Below are 16,712 nucleotides of genomic sequence, written 5' to 3'. Positions count from 1 at the left end.
ATGTTGCGTCTACGATTAGAGTAAATCTCACACATTTTCTCATTCACACAGACATGGGAGGACACTGGGACTCTCAGTGTGTGGCCACGCAGGATTTGCTACAACAGGAACTAGAATCTAAACGATGTTATCAACAGACAAGCAAATAGTGTAAGACTGTAAACAGACTGCCCACATCTGGACCAGCTCTATTCTCTGTCCCTTGTTCTCTTTTTTCCACCTATCACACCGCGGAGAATTCAGGCCTGGATTTAGTTCCTGCGCATTATGAGATCTCAGTTTCCCTAAATAGGCCCAATCATGGAGACACGGACTTTTACTCCGTCTTTAATTTGATATGGAATAAAAACCAAATGGACAGACTTGGACTCAACTGGGGTCAATTGATTTCCATTAGCGTGCACCCACATTGCTAGTGGTCCCAGTACCTCTAACAGCAGAGGCATGTGAGGGTTGCCCTTGTAACAAAGAACAATGGAGGGCAAAAGTAAAGTGGAAGCAGCTTTTCATAATGAAGGATGAAAATCCTTGCTGGAGCCGCATTTAAGGCCTCGAGGGGAAAACACCTGGAGCATATTATTGCTGGGTCTGAATTTATGATTGTAAGAGATAAACGTGGCTTTAGTATTGTATGTTTTTATTTCTAGGTGAGATTTTGTGTCGTGTGTGATTCATTTCATCGTAGTAACTTTTACATAAAATGCTGCATGCACCAGGGCCATGACTCTAAAGTTGCAGCAGCAAAGATGAGCCAGCAGCATCACTAAAATTACAAGCAGGATCCAACTCCTCACTGTTTCATTCATGTTGTACAAAACCACAACCTCGATTACACAGTGCAGTCGAGCAGTCCCCTGCCCTGTTATCAGCACAACACACAGAGTCTCTTTTCTGAAGCAAGGCAGTACTGGGCTTTACCACTGTCACTACTCACCTCTTAGTCACACTTTGGACCTGATGAGACTTTTGATAACATCTCTTTTATATCCAGATTTCCAGATGGTGTAGTATGACACAAAGGAAAGAGGTAAAGGAAAGGAAAAAGGAGGGTCCTTAGCTGAGTTTTCCAGTGGAGATCGAGGCTGCTGCTACCTCTTAAGACTTATTGTCTTTTATCCAGAAACATGGTCTGAAAGTCACATAAATGAGTCTCAAATGTTCCTAACATTTGTCTGTGGTGGACAAATTAGTGATAACTTAGAAAACAACGAGACTAAGAGTTGACAGCAATGCTAATGGTACTGTGAGGCTGTACTTGTGCCCAGCTGTGCTTTGAGGTAAATGCTAACGTTATCATTACAGCATGCTCACAATGATAATGCTAACATGTTAAGCAGGTATAATGTTTAGCATGTTCATCATCTTAGTTTAGCGTGCTAACATTTGCTAATTAACACGAAACAAAAAGTACAGCTGAGGCTGATGGGAGTGTCATTAGTTTTGCAGGTATTTGGTCATAAACCAAAGTGTTGGACTAATTGAAATTTTGACCTGATGATGGCGCTAGCGGAAAAGTCAGAGGGTCACCAAAGTTAGTCATCCTGAGGGGGACACGAATGTATGTACCAAATCCAATTGTCGAGGCATTTCATTAGGCTTCATCCTCTGAGGACCATGAATCTCCATAATGTCATGGTAGTCATCCAATAGTTATTGAGATATTTAGCCTGGACCAAAGTGATGGGCCAACATTGCCATCCATTGAGCCACGGCTCTGGCATGAGTGTCCCTGCCTGCCACTGTACACGCTGATGGACTCTGAGCCAATTACACTTAAGAAACACAGTGGCTGTTCATCAAATTGACTATTGACTGGCTGTGTTACGCTGTTTTCTGCATAACATGGTATCATTTTCTACAGAATAAAATGAAAGACAAGAAGATTCAGTAAACAATCAACAAGCAAGTTACAAATTGCAACTCTAAATCTGTTTTTATATTTTTATTAGTTTTGGTGTTTATGCTGTGTTGCTGTTAAAACTCTGGAAATGAAAAGACTTAATGTTGATTGGAGCGATGATCACTGAATTGACACATCAGAGTGTCTCTTCATCTGTCGGTGTGTCTTGTCTGAACACCACGGCTCCTCCGTCACTGCTTGAGAATGCGAGGCATGCTGGTTCATGGGAAGTCTCACCACAAAGTCATCAGCCCGGCACCCACGCGACCCCTGACCTCTGTCCTGTCCAGCCGCTCACAACAAGTCACATCAAAGGGAAAGGCCAAGGAAACCGTCCCCACCTGTGCGGAGGGTTTAGCCGTAGACAGGAAGAGGTGGACAGGCGCAGACTTGCTTGCTTGCACACTGGCTTACTTATTTCTTTTACACAACACTTGTTTATCCCAGAGTCTGTAAAACCAAGAGCAAATAACTTTTCCCCTGAAAGCAAACTGATCATTTGGATTTTACTGTGGTGGAAAACATCTGTTAATAGATATGACATAGAGGTACACGCACACGCACACACACACACACACACACACACACACACACACACTTGAGTCCCAAAATCCTCAGATGTTATTGGATCTTAGAAAAATGTCTGGTAACCAATATCATGTGATCTGAAGCGTGTGTGTGTGTGTGTGTGTGTGTGTGCGTGAGACTTTATTCGGACTGAATTCCAGTTAGCATGCTGTGTGTCAAGAATGCTAGATTTGTGTAATGTGACAGCAGCAACAGGAACATGTCATGTTTATGAAGGGACTACAAATCACTTTTAGAGGCCTTTGAAGAGATTTACCTCCATCACCCTGTGGGTGGTTCGTAATTACGTCCACCAATTAAGCTGAAAAGAAGGTTACACGATTTAGAAGTAAGATATCTCTACAAGTAATAAACTTGGTTGGATGTCATGTGGTGGACAGAAAGTCAAACTCTACTCGGCAGTTTTGGGGATAATAGATAACTGGGTTTTTGCCGTAACTGTTGTGCTGCATTTATGTGTTGGCAGAGAACAATTCCTCTGCAGATTTGACTTCTTTTTCTGTGTTGTGTGGAAACCTTAGTGTGCATTATCACGCTACAACCACTTGCCAGGCTGTGTTATAATCATCATCTAGTTTGTGGTTAGATTAGTTTCACCAGCAGTGCCAGTTAACTTGTAACGTAGAGTGAACTGTAAGTTGTGTTGCTAAAATTAATTGCAGTTCAATATACCTCGTGCACTGATTTTGAACAGTCAGGTGAGCATTTGAGATGTAGTAAATCGGCTAGTCTCATTCTTTTATATTAATATACAAAGGTAGATAACTTAAAACTCCTCAGATGGCGGGGACGAGTTTTATGTACATGTATGTGCCATGAAAATAAAATCCATTTAATTTCCGCCATTTATATTTTCCACAACAAACATACTTTCCTGTGATGAACCTGATAATCTGCATTTTCCTGATGCTTATGCTTATTTTCTATCACTATTTTTTCACATCATGCTTATCTGAAGGACATCTTTAACAAACATGTGTTTTAAGGTATTTGTAAAAATCCTCCCTGAAATCACTGCAGCCGTTTTTGAAGCTCTCATAAAGCTTCAGATGATTGTTGACTCGAGCTGTGGAGAAGAAGCCTCTCTGATGTTCAGAGTCTACTTTTTTAATTAGGATTTTTGTGAAAATCTAAATATTGTGTTGTAAGTTGCCAAATTGACTTCATGCTTTTGTCAAGTATTCTTTTACTCACATTTCACTTTTTTCTCTACAAGGGAAGAGCGTCACTGATTAGCCTCTCTGCAGTAAATAACTTGTGTCCTTGTGTGTGCACGCACTCGTATAGAAGAGTTATGGCTGCTCGCTCTCACACCAGACGAAAGACACGACCTCTCATACGTGCAAACAAATTCACAAGTTTGGGTTTTCTCACGCGTGTATCCACACACTCTCCGACTCACAGCGAGTTTGTGTGTGTGTGTGTGTGTAAAAAGCCAGATGAAATGAGATGAAATGCGGCGTGTGTGTGTGTGTCGACCCCGTGACACGGCAGCGTGGCCCAGGTTTTTGAAACAGCACCCCAGAGGGAAGTGGTGAGAAAATGTCTGAAATGAGTTCTTGTCAGCTTTTTCTCCCAACACTTCCACTGAAGATTTATTTGCTTTCTGTATCTTCTCATTATGTGCAGAGTGTATTTTGACTGTTAAAATGCACTCACAATAAATTTGAGTTAGTGTTGCTGTCACATGCACACAGTCTGTGCCAAGATCTCCCAGTGGGTGAACATATGAAGTGTGTGAGTGTTTGTGCAAATCTCTTTACAGTTGGACCTCAAATCATTTCTCAGTTATTAGTTGTGCTTCCAACAATGTCAAGAATTTCTTCTATCCACAATAATGGTTCCAGCCTGTCAGCGCAATATACATCCAACACTTTTATTTTATATCAAGGTTTTCATTGTTACATTCTCAAATGGCCTCACTGAATTTACTGCCCAGTGATTTATTTATTTATTTGTTTTTGCTGTTTCTTTATTGGACAACACAACTCAGAAAGTCTTCCACTACTGTCCCAGATTTATGAGAAGCCAACAGAGACCAGTCTTGAATAAGATGTTAGATTTGCTCTGTAATAAAAACAACCTAAATAATGTCAGCTGGTGATGGATGCCTCCCTCCTCATCTGAGAAGAAGTCCAGTCTGAGTGCTACATGATCTTCATAAAGATGGGATGATGGGAGAAAAAGTAAAGAAAAGTAATCAACAGGTGTCCTTTATTCTGCTGTAGGAAGAGAATCAAATTAAACTCAAGTTTATCTCTCATCAGTACGGCTGAAAAGTCACATTTTCGGAATTGGAATCTGCCTTTTGCCTCCCACTGAGTGTTTACATGACCAACGTGTGTCTTGCCTCCCCTTTTCAGCCTCTGGACAATTTTGCAGCTGAGCTCCTCTCCCCCTTCTCCCCCTTAAAAGTCCGACTGTCCAACCCCCGGAGGGAGCACATCCTGGATCCGGTTGCATCCTCACTAGCGGTGGTCTCTGCAGGGGAACTAAATTGTGTAACTCCAGGGGAAGTAGAGAAAGGGAAAGAAAAAGACACTTACTGTAAACTCCACACCATCTTATCTGTTCAGTGCGTGGGAAGATAAGGTTTGTTTTATGGGCAAGGGACCCGTTACAAGACCATTTTATCATTAAAAACAGTTGAGTGTTTTCTCTGTGATGCTGGAAGGCTGAGAAAGGCTTCTTATAATGGCCTACTGGTCTCTCTGGTCATCATTTTAGCCCTCATGCTCTGCTGGGGATCTGGGAAGCTTAGTCTCAACTCACATACCACCAGCAGCTTAAGAAAGAGGGGGAACAGGGTGCATTCTTCCCTCCTTTAAGTAATCCTTAAATTATGCAGGCTTTTTTTTGCTTACTTTCTTTGCCATTTCTTGACCTTCTCCATGCAATTGTCTGAAGTAAGCCTGGGGGGAGATTTTTGTTTTCCAGGGCTCAAAGGGTGGCGGCTTGATTGATGGGCTGATTTCGTGATGAAACGTGGGACAGGACTGCTCTGTCATTGTTTGATATAGCCCCCAAGAAAATAATGTGTATCCATTACCTCATCAGAGAGCAACTTTTGAAGTTTGAACTCCCACTTGAACCTTTCATACTCTTCTGACACTCTGCGGTTAAGGAGTCTTTTAGATGGTGTTTCTGTCATGGCAGCCGACTCACTCATCGTCAACTATGCTGATTAACATTTTTTTGTGACGTGGGAAGTTGCTCATAAGTGCACACTTGCATGCAAAAAGAACTGTCTTTGTAGATTTGTGTCAAATTAAAATTGATGGCTTCCAATTGTTCCCTAATTTATAACTCCCCGGTTAAAGTTTTATTTTAGTGATCTTTGCGTCCACCATTGGTTCTCAGATGCATTTCAGTCTCTCAGCAAAGCCCCCTCAGCTGAAGTTGACTGTTGTGGGCGTTGTGTAATGCCCTTTGTCTTTTTAAAGCTGCTCATTGCTACAACACCAGCTTGATTTCAACATGAACAAATATATTTTATATTTCTCCGGGGTATGTGGGGGCCGGACAGGGTGAGAACTGAGTGGCTGGATGAATGCTGGCATTGTCTGCTGGGGCACACATACTCACTGCCTCTCTCACACGCACACACACACACACACACACACACACACATACACACACACACACACACACACACACACACAGTTCGCCATAGCGTCCTCCTTTGTGCTTTCTTGAAGAATGTGTTGTGTTTGAGTAAAACATTTGTCTGCTTTAGATTTAACACTTAAACATCACATCATGCTCAGCGTTTCTTATTTTTTCCAGCCCGATGTCTACACAGGCGCAGTGGAAAAGCTGAACGCGCCCACGCTCATGTGAGAGGGTGACCTCTGACCCCTGTCCCTGAGTGGCGTGCCCTGTAAATGCGTCCTTCAAATGTGCTGTTTCTCGTAATGTTCCTCTGAGACGTGAATTCCCCTCGTCTCTGGAGCTTTAATGGGAAACAGAGTGAAAGGTCTACAAAATTTCTGAAGTTGTTTGGTCTCATGTTATCTCTTTTGAGATAGTGGTTAAAGAAATAAAACAGGTGTCATTCGGACACGTGTGTGTTTGCTTTATATTTGCATGGATTGTGGGTGTAATGTACGTGACCACTCCAGCACATAACCCCCCATAAAACCACAAGAAGTCGTTTTTCGGATTAAACATGTTACTTAGTGAGCTTTAGAGTTGCTGGTAGGTATTGGACAGAGCCAGGTTAGCTGCTTCCAGTATTTGTGCTAAGCTAAGCTAACCAGCTGCTGGTTCCAGCTACATATTTGTTGTACAGACATGAAAGTGGTTTCAATCTTCTCATTTAAGCGTAAAGTGAGCAGCATGTTAACAGAGCAGCAGCTGCCTCAGTGTGTATCTACACAGGATAGCGTTCAGGCACAGTATTGAGTTTTAGATCACCTGCATTTTGGCAGCGCTCAGAGTCTAACACACAATCACTGTAGTTACATGTGTAAAATGGAAGAAAATAGACTTGAAGTGTGAAAATATGCTCTGGGCTGTGTTTACATGTGTATAGTGTGAGTAAAACGCGAGCTGTTAATGCGTCCTGTGTAGACAGCTGGATTGATTACAACAGTATCTCAAGCACAACTGAAAAACGAGGCTGAAACACCTCCCATGTAGAAACGCCATAACTCTCACCAAGAAAGCAAATGAGTGTATTTCTCAAAATGTCAAACTATTCCTTTCAACTTTTGCAACACAGTAGATGTTTCTGAGGAAAAGCCTGACTAGTATCTGTGGTATCCCATGTGTGGGCTCCAGTTCCAGTCTGTATACACCTTCGATACACACACCACATCCTCAACCAAAGGCAAAGAGACAAAACACAACTGTTAGCCACATTTCATATTTCAAGGACCAGTCAGAGTGTGTTTTTCCAGTCTTGAAAAAGGCACCTTTGTGAATGGAAACTGGTGGAGTGTGAAATTAGAAGATCATAGCATAAAAATAAGACGTCGGCTAACCAGGCCTGTTTTTAGAAGTTCCTGAGAGAAAAGAGTGAGTGTGTGTGCGTGTGTGTGTGTGTGTGTGTGTGTGTGTTACTGTATTTTGGGTAGGAGGGAACGTGAGAGAAGTGTAGGGAGGAGGACATGAAGGCGGCAGGGGAGGAGGGAGACATTATAGGTGATTTTCCACCCTGTCTGCGCTACTTAAAACATACACACCTTGTGTTTTTGAGGTTTCCACACAAAGCCGGCCTTGTGTGTCCTGAAGCTGCCCAGGAAGCGAGATCAGACATGGGAAAGAGTGTGATGGTTGACTAAGGATACAGTAGCTGATGTGGTGTCGGGTGGCCTTGGTATAGCTTAGAGAAAAAGGTTGTGTAGCCTCTCAAGTGTTAACTCCCACAAAGCTTAACTGGGCTGTCACTGGAGATGGAGAGGATAATGGAAGCAGTCATTTCCCTCTACAGACAAATGATGTCAGCCACAGGGCAGACACAAATGCAGATGTACAACAACCACCTCAATTCAAGTTGCCTGTGTTTTGATAACTAATAGATTCTGGGTCATGAGTGCCTGCTCCACATTCTGGGTTCCCTATGAGTTCAGGCCACTGTGGTCAAGTATGCTCACTAATTCCCCCCCTAATCAAAGCCAGCAGCCTCAGAGCACACAGCAACACCAAGCCAAAGTTGAGGTTTCTGCTGTGTACGATGGCATTATTATTGCTCTACCATTGTTTTCTTTTCAATGTACAGTCTCTGCACTCTGCCTGTCAGCGATTTTTATAAAAGTTGACGGATGGAGGCCGGTGAAGGAAGGAGCGGGGGCCGGCTTTTCCCGGCTCGTCGCCCCTCCTGTGTCTTCACAGGGTAATGAAAGAGGCTTTTTAGCAGCGACAGCGGTGAGGCTTTTTCAGGCATTCCTTTGAGATGACCTTATAGGAGGAACACGCTCTGGCCCAGGGTGGGGCGAGGACGGACAGAAAGAGGCCACTGTGCGGAGCTGTCAGCAGGAAGGGACAGATGAGAGAAAAGAGGGGTGGTGTGATGGAGAGTGCGAGGAAGAGAGGGAGGGAGGACGTCAAGGTAGACAACTTTTACCCATGACATCACTAGGAGGAAAAGCTCCCCTCACGCACTCACCCCTGAGATTTCTGTTTTCCGCAGCGTGTGCTTAACGTGTTAGCCATGTTGCATGTAACGCACACCATGACCGGCTGACTGGTTGGTTTCCTGATTACCGTGAGTTACAGTCCAGATCTTGTGTTAAAGTGTTATTTGATTTAGCAGCAGAGCAAAAACAAACCCTTGTCTGGTTCGTTTAGCTGAGATTATCAAGCAACTAATTCACACCTTCAGTGTACAGTGAAGACATTATGTGACCTGTGTATACAGTAAGCATGTGCTGAAGCAGTTTTTTGTCCATCAAAGCTGCTGAGTTAATGAAACGAAAGACTTAAGGGTGCTTGATGGAGAGGTTAATTTGTAGGGGCTGTAATGTTTTCCTGTCCAATTAGCGTCACACATACATCACGAGCACCCTTTGCCTCTGTATATTCCAGTGTTGTTTGGACACATGGGCAAAATCCTACCCAGGTCTGACTGGATAGGGGGCTCTACATATTGTCTTACAGTAGGGGATTTTCCAGTGTAAACACTCAAAAACAGACGTAAGTTATTTTCCAGACTTCCAAGAATTTCTGAAGTTCCTTGAATCGTCAATCAAAGTGCTCGCTGTGTGCCTTTGAAATGATCCAGAGTGGAAGGAAGTGGGGCGCTTGCCTCATGGGGAGGTAATCGGCCATTTAGACAAACTTTCCTACAGTACAGTGAGTTCCTCGTGCCAGGCATTGGTGCCAATACCTTCCCTCAGCGTAGCTGCAGCAGCCATAACTGCAATAAAAAGCTCTGCTTGATAGAATCAGGGGGCGTATGCAGCTTTCCTCGCCAGGCGAATGTAATCCCAATCCTACTCCCATTTGTAAATGATTTTAAAGTATTGTGAAATAGTCTCAATCTTCTATCCAACCAGATGCTCATATCCAAGTGCCAGCCTCTTAAAGTGCCTTATGTTTTCTCAAGCTTAAAACTCATTAATGAAATGGACCTCGACGATGGAAACCATAAAGTCCCCATTGTTGATGTGCGAATAGAAAGACAACTGTGCGTTTCATGTCAGTATTCAATAAGTTGTTTGGATAGATGGACTTCTGGATATTGACATTTTGTAAATCAATACTAATGCTACAACTAACAATTGATTTTATTTATCGATTATTCCGCTGATTACATTAGTTAATTGATTGATTGCTTGGTCTGTAAGACATCAGAAAAATGCTGATCACAATATCTTAGAGTACAAAAATATTCAATTTCCTGTGATGCAAGACCAAGAAAAGCAGTTAATCCTCACATCTGAGAACCTGGAACAATCAAATGTTTGGCATTTTTGCTTGAGAAATGACTTGAAAATAGTTATAGCAATAATAGCAATAATCGTTGCAGCTCTAATGAATACAATACCTGAGTTTTGGCATCATTATTAAAACAATACTTTTTTCATTTAACAAAAGCCAAGCTTCTCAAATTTAAAATACCGTATAAATACAACAGCTGCACAAGAACGTAATAAAGAAAAATGTATAAATTCTGATTTAATTCATGAACTGTTTGATTAAAGAATGAGTTGAGAAGAGTACAAATCTTACCAGATAGATACCAGCTGTCAGTACTTGACAGTTGCCAATAGTCTGTGCTGCAGGCACATTTCAATTGGTACCAATAAAGTGTTGAGTATTGATACCCAGTGCTTCTAAAAGCAACAACCCAACAACAACTCAAGGAACCTCTTGCCACAATCAGGTTGATAAACTCAAACATGGACTTCCACCCTTTTCTTCTCTTACCATAAAGTTTGCCTCATGTCGTGTCTAAACTGCTGAAAAGTTTGGCTTTGTTATGTCTTCTTCAACATCTGCACTCGTAATTTGCTGTTGAACCTAACACAGATGATTATGCGGTTTGCTTGTTTGTTTGTGGGATAAATACCTAGTGACGCATACGCCCATAAACTCTCCACCTCATGACACAAATATTGGTTTAGTGACAGTAAACTTTCTATTGGTCTGGTCAGAAAAATGACTACTGTGTTTACAGAGGAGTAAATATTCCTCCCATTAAAACACTCCCTGGATAGGTACAAACAGACTCAGTGCTCCTCAGACAGATGGCTGCAATGTTGAGGGCTCTGCCGTGCAGCAAAGATGCCTTTCCTTGTGTTCCAGAAGTAGATTTGAAGTAGTAACCCTAACCCTCTTGGCAGTCAAATATTGTCTGTCTACGTTTCAATACAGATGAGAGTTCCACTTTAATGTGATTTAAGGACAAGCTTTATTTTCTTTCCAACCCCTTCCTTCAAGAGAGTTTACATACTCAGGTTTTGCTGAAAACATTTTTTGTTTGCGTTATTATAGACGTCGCCAGAGAAACGAGGCCTTTCGTAGGCCCCAAAATAATTTAAATCATCCAGTTGTTTATGTCTGATGGCAAGTAAACACCCCTCCTCAACATCTCCTGCTATAATGTGGACAGTTCCTCCGCAGTACATTCCTAAACAGCTGTGTCGCATCGCCCTTCCTAAAGCAGACACCACTTTTCTCCTTCACTGGTTATTACTCTTGCAGATGTTTCAGCTGGAATGCGTTCAATGTAAAGTGGGTACAGTAGGTAACTGGTAATGATTTAATGCACCTTTCCAGGAAGGGTCGGTCAAGATTTAGCTGGCTAAATGGTTATTTAACTACAGCTGTGAGACGTTTTTGGAGCGATTAGCACTTAAGTGGAGTTCACACTGAAAATGGTTTAAGTGGTGTAGGTGTATTGTTACGGGTACCAGTGAGAAGATAAAATTCAATATAGGAAGTCCAATTTGAATTATACATTAATGTGTTTTAATGCTCATCAGGTGCCCAAAACTCTGATTTTATCCTCTGTCTTGTTGATTTTGAGGCAAACAGTAGATTGCCTTTGGCTTTTCACATTTAATTGGCCAATGCATAGAATTGTCAGATGACTTTTCATTGTTTTGCAGCACGTATTTTGTTCCTGAGGCCATCTGAATCTACACCCACACAGTGTCAATGTAGTCATCTCATTGAAGTGAATCAGGAAGCTATTCTTTTTCACACAATGCTAAGGTTGGTCTGAACACAGCCTTAAGGTGGGGGCATGCTCGAAAGCAACTAGTTAGTACAACATGTGTGTGTGGAAGGCACGCGTGGGAAGGCAAAAGTTTAATCCTCACTGCATGTGGACTTTTGATTTATTGCAGCTGCTCTTGTGTCCAGTGTTAACCTGAACACTCACCTCTGTCTACTTCACGAGAGTCTGCTAACCTCTTGGGAACCGTAGAAACCCTTTGAAACAGCTTGTGTCTCAAGTATTCAGGACTGCGGTTGCCAGGTTTGACCACTCGTTGATCACTTGTTGCCAGCTCCTCTCTCATTTTTTGGGTGGTAGTTCTGCCTCTGACAAGGCATCTGTGTAGCCGTCTCCAGGCTCGTTTGTGGCATTGGGCTACGGGCTTTTTGTCACAACATCATCTCTGCGTTATGGCGCCAGCCCAGCCTATTTACATACCTGTGAATCAAGCAGGAGGCCCAGAGGAGAAAGGAATGCAAATGTACATTTGCCTTGGCACTACTGAGTGCCCACATCAAGAGCACTTCTCTCAGAGTGGCAGGGCGGTCCAGCAGCTCTAACACAGGTTACTCTTCAGTGAGGAGGGCAAACTGAGGGCTCAGACTGAGTGGTAGTAGTTATTCGCCTCTACAGGTGCTCCTTTGAAATTCATGCGAGTGGAAAAATGCACTCATGTGGTACAAGATGTACACGAGTGTGTTCAAAGATTTGCTTTTAATGGCAGAGTTTTAGTGTTGCTGTGATTTTAAATCTTGTATAGTTTAATGTCAGAATTAATTGATAGGGTTCAGATTAAATATTTCTGGTGTGTAGTGCTAGCTCATTAACATTTTTCAGTGTTTTTATTTGGAGCAAAGCAATTAAACATGCTTGAAACTGCAGCTTTCCCACAGTTACATTAACATGTGGTTCATTCCATAAGAACTGTGAAATCTGTAGTTTTGCACACATTTTCACAGGCAAAAACTCCTGTCTGATTATTTTTTACAACAAACAGAAATATACTATGTCACGAAATATATTGATTCATTGATTCATTCATACCGCCCACTCCAAGCAAGAGAAGAAGCACAGGGGTTAATGGTAGCTAAGGTTTTCACAGAAGACGACTTTCTTAGTATCCATTTTCTGCTCTGTGGCAGACACAGGAGAGACGAGTAATTTTGATTTACCCGTGCATGGCTGCTGTTTCCAGGCTGCATTGTTTTCCATTACACTATTAAGTATAATGGCAGTCTCACTTCAAACCCATGATTGATTTCTGCCCTGACATCCTGAGGGGGTGTTTTAACCTTTCACTCTGCTCAGTTTGATATATGAGCATGTGTTTTCATTTCAGAGTCTCCGAGTTTGGACCCCTTTGGGTTTTTGACAGTTTGACACAGTACTCAAGACTCCCAGAAATCCTCCATGTTGAATTATTTGTCTCCATAAAGCAGTAGTCACCGTCTTGTATGTGTGAGCTCTGATGCTGTTTAATATGACTGTAAATCCATTTTTACCCAAGTCAGAGTCATGCACTAAAACTAACTGTTCCAGATAAGAGAGGATTTCTTACTCATTAAATGGAAATTTAAGTGTTTTGCCATAGGACATTATATTATAATATTTCTGTTCCTTTTAAATACAGGATCCTTGCTAAGTCATTACTTCAACACCATGGCTTCGCTATATTGCTTTATCTCTTAGAAATGTTTGCCATGACTGTGAAAACCCCATGATAAAAGAGGAAAAATACAGTGTCTCCCATGGTCAAGGCTTCCCCAGTCTCGGGACAGTAGATCTGGCAGTGGCTGACCACAGCTGTGTTTCTGCTGAGATGGCGTACTGTAGTTACCCCCCACTCCCCTTCCTCCAGTTGATCTTTTGGCCTGAGCAAGGTTGTCCCCGTGGGGCTGAGGGAAGCCGGGGCCAGAGGAGGTGGAGGCAGGTGACTTCCCTCACCTCTTCCCTCCTTTGTACTCCACAGCCGCTGTGATCTTTGCTGTTTAGTCTCCACAAATCTGTACAAAACATATCAACAGATGATTATCAAATCCAGCGAAACCAAGTCGACAACAGTGTGTTTAAGGAGGATGTTCTCCCTGAATTATCTCGGGGCGACTTTGTGAGGAATGCAGCAGCAGAGAACACATGACAGCGCTGGGTTGTGTGCTTGAGGTTGCACCATCAGAAAAAATCCACCCACAGATACACTTACAGTGATTTCATCAGTGTTTAATGCATCCCATGTTTTAGTGTTTGCTCAAGTGTTGCAATTCTTTACTCAGTGCTTTACATCTACATATTTTGTAAGCACTCTTATGACACTTGTCAGCGAATTGGTTTTAACTTGGAGCATTTACTTTCGGATGTGCATGTAAGTGCAGTTAGTTGTTTTGTACATTTTCTGTCATCGGTTTCTGCTATGTGATAAATTCAAGACCTCAAAACTTTTATCAGAATTCTGGCCTTGCTTTTATTTAGTATTAGATTCTTTCTTCAGTTTTTACATACAGTATTTAAATAAAACATGTCATGAATGCACAAGAAGACCTAACGCACCTTCCCTTGCTCCCCCCCCCCCCCGTGGTTGGTTGGTCAGTGTCTCCTGGTGGCTCCAGCCAGGTGATCTGACCAGGAATGCAGTTGACGCCACCTCTCTCTTTGGCCTTTCAGGGGTAACCAAGCATGTCCAGCTGGGCTTTTCTCTCCTGCCTCCTCTGCTACCACATGAAAGAGACCCAATTTTTGTTTGACAGGGGAGTCATTCTTCTTAAAGAAGTGGGTTGTTTGTTCTGCTTCTTCTATCAGAGCAGTTCAGTTTGTGTTTTATGGTGTATTGTGCAGACTTGTGTGGGAATTGTTTGCCTCCCCCATTGAAAACACAAGTGCTTTGTTTTTGTTTATACGTGGGTCTCTGCAGAAAAGGTCATTCTAATCTTCAACTAAAGAGTTCCCAAATCTTTGTATAAATGTGGGAATTCCCAAGCTTTATCTTGGAAATTTATCCCATGAAAACAATACAAAAACTACAAAAGTTTGTGTATTTTCCTGGCAAACATGAACCAGGGCTGAGAGTCAAAGCAGAGTGTTGAGAAGCTCTTTCAGCCAGTTGTGTTTTTGGCAGACAGGCGAGACTGACCTTCTCAACTGTCAGGAGAGAAGCTGTGAAACACTGGGATCTGCTTTACGTTAACACCTGCTGGGCACACGAAGGATTTAAACAAATGCAGTCAGAAGTCTCTGCGATACTGTGACTGAGTTCAAGTTGCTGCAAGAGATATGAGATCCTTCACAAGAGAGTGAGCTGTGGCTCCTTGAGCCTTGTCTTCTTTCACCTCTCTGTATCTGTCTTTTATTTTCTCTGCATGTCACCCTCCTTCTGTTTCCTGCTTAACTCCTCATCTCTCTCTCTCCTGCTTTTTAGCCAGATCAGTCACTGTCAAACACAACATAACTCTTATAGATGACTTATCATTAGTTTCTTGCTTTGTTAGTGAGCACTCCATGCTGTAGAGAATGAATGGACAAAGAAGAAAGAGCGGATTGGCATGCAACAAAGGGCCCAGGGCAGCATATATCTTCAACTGTTTTTCTCTTGTAAAAACTGGCTGTGTTGAGTTCACGGACCTGTGCATTAAACTCGTTGTGTAAGGTGGTTGTGTTCCTGTGAGAAGACCGCCGGGAGAAACCTAAGCCATGTTGAGGCTTGAGCATGATTAGGATCTTATCTGATAAGGACCAGGCATGTTCTGATGGTTGAGTTCTTCCAAAATGACGTGCTTTTTAAGGGATTAAAGAGCATCTGAAAGCTACAAGAAGCTAGCTTGCATCAGGCATCTGGGATCTTCTTCTCTGAGCTGAGAGCTTTTTTTTTTTGGTGATAGCAAATCCGCAAGTGTTATGCGTTGAGTTATACCAGAGAGTAGAGGTTTACATACTTTTCATGTTAAAGGAAAGCATCTTAACTGAAGTACTTGAGTCTTTTGCAAAATGTTACAGTCGGAGGAGATGGCCACTTTGGGGATAAGGCCATTGAATATAGTAGATTTGTTAGATTATGAATACATCTTTTGTGTACTGTTGGCAACATAAACTATATAGACTATTTCCTGTCATATTTTCAGACAAAGTTTACAAATTCTGATTAATTGATGAATCAATCACAAGGAAATTAATCAGCAATTATTTTGATAGTTGATTTATTGTTTTAGTCATTTTTCAAGCATTTTTCATTGGCTCCAATGTCTCCAATGAGAGGATTTGCTGCTTTTCTCTGATTCACATCACTGTAAAATTTGGATTTTGGACATTTGAAGAAATCACTGTGGGCTCTGGTCAACTGTCATCGAAATGTTGTACTATTTTCTGACATTTTAATGACTGAACAAATAATAATAATTATATTAGTTAGGGCATATATAATAATCTCCCTGGACTTCTTGTCTGTCGCTGCATATTGTACTGTTTTTATTCAAATTTCCTTTTGTGTGGTTTTGATTTGTGCAAATTTAAACTTAAAACAATGAAAAAATACATCAGCTTTAGTGTATATGAAACATCTTTCAACATGTTCTAAAGTACACAGTTAGTAAAATGTACTTTTTCTGTTTGGGTTAGTTTATCAGTCAACCAGCTGCCAACACTGATAAATGACAGCTGCTGTGTTTCATCCTTTTCGTTCTCACAGGAAACGATCTGCACTGCATCAATATCTCTCACAAACACACGTTGACATTCACTTCCCTACCAGTGTTTCTCTTATCCAGCCTGCAACTATCAACAGTAAACTGTCTCTTTTCTAATGTGTGTATGTCAGATACATTTCTCAGAAAGAGGATGGGATGCCTGCTGTGATTGGTTCATTGTAACACTCCCAACATTCATTAAGTTCATACACTTTGAGTGCAGAGACCTCATCCTTCATATTAGCTGTAGTAGTGACAGCTCTTTAATGGCATGATGTGGTTGGGAACAGTGCGTCCCTGTAAATCTGTTCACTCTGGTCTGACGAACCAAATTCAGAAATATTGTTATTTATTTCAAGTGGATTCCAAATTACTTGCAAAAAATCGA

At 41.9% G+C, this 16,712-nt stretch overlaps 1 protein-coding gene across 1 annotated transcript in view; it reads left to right on the top strand.

The window, feature by feature from the left end:
• The window catches only part of p3h2 (prolyl 3-hydroxylase 2), a 54,499-nt gene that overhangs the window by 21,984 nt on the left and 15,803 nt on the right, over window positions 1-16,712 (top strand). The window lies entirely within an intron of this gene.

This window comes from Enoplosus armatus, chromosome 7, assembly GCF_043641665.1.
Source record: "Enoplosus armatus isolate fEnoArm2 chromosome 7, fEnoArm2.hap1, whole genome shotgun sequence".
Classification (NCBI taxonomy): Eukaryota; Metazoa; Chordata; class Actinopteri; order Centrarchiformes; family Enoplosidae; genus Enoplosus; species Enoplosus armatus.
This window is presented reverse-complemented; position numbering and strand designations above follow the sequence as displayed.